The sequence below is a fragment of the Ovis canadensis genome, chromosome 26, assembly GCF_042477335.2.
Source record: "Ovis canadensis isolate MfBH-ARS-UI-01 breed Bighorn chromosome 26, ARS-UI_OviCan_v2, whole genome shotgun sequence".
In the NCBI taxonomy this organism is placed as follows: Eukaryota; Metazoa; Chordata; class Mammalia; order Artiodactyla; family Bovidae; genus Ovis; species Ovis canadensis.
In genome coordinates, this window is record NC_091270.1 from 21,344,916 (window position 1) to 21,348,310 (window position 3,395).

Below are 3,395 nucleotides of genomic sequence, written 5' to 3' on the forward strand. Positions count from 1 at the left end.
GAACTACAACAGATTTGGGTCAAGTCAGTGCTAAGGATTTTCAAGGGCAAAGGGGGAAAGAAACCATGCTCCGGTCTGCCTTTGTTTCCAGATTGCTATGTTATCTTTCATTGCGGCTCAGCTGTAATTCTGGTTGCCCTGGTAGAATTCTGGATAGTTCTCATCCACCCAGTCCCCTTTCAGACCCTCCACAGTTGCCAGCAGGGCCAGTGGAGCATCTCTGGGTCTTGCCTGTGGGATGGGAGAAGGTATTCCTGCCTCTGGATTCAGTGGAGTTTCTCCTCTGCCCAAGCTTGCCCCCTTCATTTCTGCACAAACTTACCCTAAGCACATTTCCCAGTCCAGTTCCTGTGGGAAAATCAGGGTGCTAGAGTCCTCCACTGACTGATGAACCCAACTGGATGGAGTTGCTAATTTTAAGGGAGGAATAGATCCGTGAAGGCTGGTGTGCTCGAAGAGCTCCCAGTGTGCCTTCAGTGGAGCCTGTGAAAGCATCAAGAGTGGATCCATAATGGCAGAGAGACTCGGTCTAGTTCTGAAAAGTCAGTGGTTCAGGAGAAAGAGAGAAGCCATGTGGATTGAAAAACAAAGAACAAAAACAAAAACAACGGAGCCCAGACATATATCCACCCGTATAAGATCAGTCAATACATGGTGGCAAAGGAACCATGAACATACGATGGGGATATTCATACAGTTCAGTTCAGTCACTCAGTCTGAACTCTTTGTCTGACTCTTTGCAGCACCATGAACCACAGTACACCAGGCCTCCTTGTCCATCACCAACTCCCGGAGTTCACACAAACCCATGTCCATCGAGTCAGTGATGCCATCCAGCCATCTCATCCTCTGCCGTCCCCTTCTCCTCCTGCCCCCAATCCCTCCCAGCATCAGAGTCTTTTCCAATAAGTCAGCTCTTTGCATGAGGTGGCCAAAGTACTGGAGTTTCAGCTGTAGCATCATTCTTTCCAAAGAAATCCCAGGGCTGATCTCCTTTAGGATGGACTGGTTGGATCTCCTTGCAGTCCAGGGGACTCTCAAGAGTCTTCTCCAACACCACAGTTCAAAAGCATCAATTCTTCAGCGCTCAGCTTTCTTTATAGTCCAACTCTCACATCCATACATGACTACAGGAAAAACCATAGCCTTGACTAGACTGACCTTTGTTGACAAAGTAATGTCTCTGCTTTTTAATATACTATCTAGGTTGGTCATAACTTTTCTTCCAAGGAGTAAGCGTCTGTTAATTTCATGGCTGCAATCACCATCTGCAGTGATTTTGGAGCCCAGAAAAATAAAGTCAGCCACTGTTTCCACTGTTTCCCCATCTATTTGCCATGAAGTGATGGGACCGGATGCCATGATCTAAGTTTTCTGAATGTTGAGCTTTAAGTCAACTTTTCCACTCTCCATTGAATATTCATACAATTCATTGTATATTCACACAATCTCTTCAAAAAATGGTGCTGGACACCCAGATGCAAAAGAATGAAACTGGGCCACTACTTTACACCACACACAACAATTAATTCCAAATGGATTAAAGACATGAAAGCACAATCTGAAATCATAAAGCTCCTAGAAGAAAACATAGGTGGTAGCTCCTTGACATGGGTCTTGATGAAGATTTTTTGGATTTGACACCAAACGTAAAGGCAACAAAAGCAAAAATAGACACACCAGACTACATCCAAATAAGAAGGTTCTACACAGCAAAAGAAACGATAAAAAACATGAAAAGGAAACCTGTAGAATGGGAGAGAACTTGTGCAAATCATCCAGGGGTTAATATATCCAAAATATATAAAGAACTTCTGTGACTCAATAGAAAAATACTCCAAACAACTGGATTTAAGTATAAGGCATAATGAAGAACAAAATAATGCCATTTACCGCAACTCAGATGGACCTAGAGGTTGTTATACTGAGTGAAGCAAGTCAGACACTGAAAGGAAAATGTGAGAGTGCTAATATATGAAATCTAATTAAAAGGATACAAGTGAACTTATTTACAAAACGTAAGTAGAGTTACAGATAAAGAAGACAAACTTACAGTTGCCAGGGGTAAGGAGGGGAGGGATAACGTGGGAGACTGAGATATTATATATATACACACACACTACTATATATAAAATAGGTATAAGTACTTACTTACTGTATAGCATAAGAAACTCTACTCAGTACTCTGTAATGGACTATTTGGGGGAAAAAAACTAAAAAAGAGTGGCAATATGTATGTGTATGTGTGTGTGTATATATGTATAACTGTTTTACTTTGCTGTCCACTTAAACTAACACAGCACTGTAAATCAACTATGCCCCAATAATTTTTTTTCAAATGAGCAGAGGATTTTGTGAACATTTTTTCATAGATGACATGTATAGCTAGCCAATAGGTACCTTAAAGGTGCTCAGTATCGCTGGTCATGGAGGAAATGCAATCAAAATCACAATGATATATCACGTCATCCCTCTTAGAAGAACTGTTGTCAAAAAAGAAAGAAATAACGAGTGTTGGCAAGGATGTAGAGAAAAGGGAACTCAAGTACTATTGGTGGTAATGTAAATGGATGCAACCACTATGAAAAGTAATATGGAGTCTCCTCAAAAAATTTAAAAATAGAAGTACCACATGATCCAGCAATCTCACCTCTGGGTATGTACCCAAAAGAAACGAAATCAAGTTCTTGAAGAAGTATCTGCTGTCCCATGTTCACTGAAGCATTAATCACAGTAGCCAAGACATGAAAGCAATATAAATGTCCATTGGCGGATGAATGAAGAAAGAAAATGTGATATACGTATACACTGGAATATTACTTAACCATCCAAATGAAGGAAATCTTGCCATTTCTGATAATATGAACAGACTGAGTGTATTATGCTAAGTGAAATAAGACAGAGAAAGGCAAATACTATATGATCTTACAGATACGTGACATTTAAAACCACACACACACAAAATTCATAGTTACAGAGTACACATTGGTAGCTGCCAGAGGTAGGGGCTGAAGGGGTGGTCAAAATGGGTGAAGGTGGTCAAAATAAAATAAATTTGTACTGGGGATATAATGTACAGTATGGTGACTATAGCTAATAACTCTATTATATATTTGAAAGTTGCTAAGAAAGATCTTAGAAGACCTCATCACAAGCGGAAAAATGCATAAATATGTGTGATGATGGATATTAATTAGACTTATTTTGATGATCATTCCAACATATATATATATATATATATATATATATATATATCAAATGATCAGGTCATATACATACATCTAATATACTGTATGTCATTTATCAGTCAGTTCAGTTCAGTCACTCGTGATGTCCGACTCTCTGTGACCCCATGAATCTCTGAACAATTCAAAAAGAAATACTATTAACTTTTT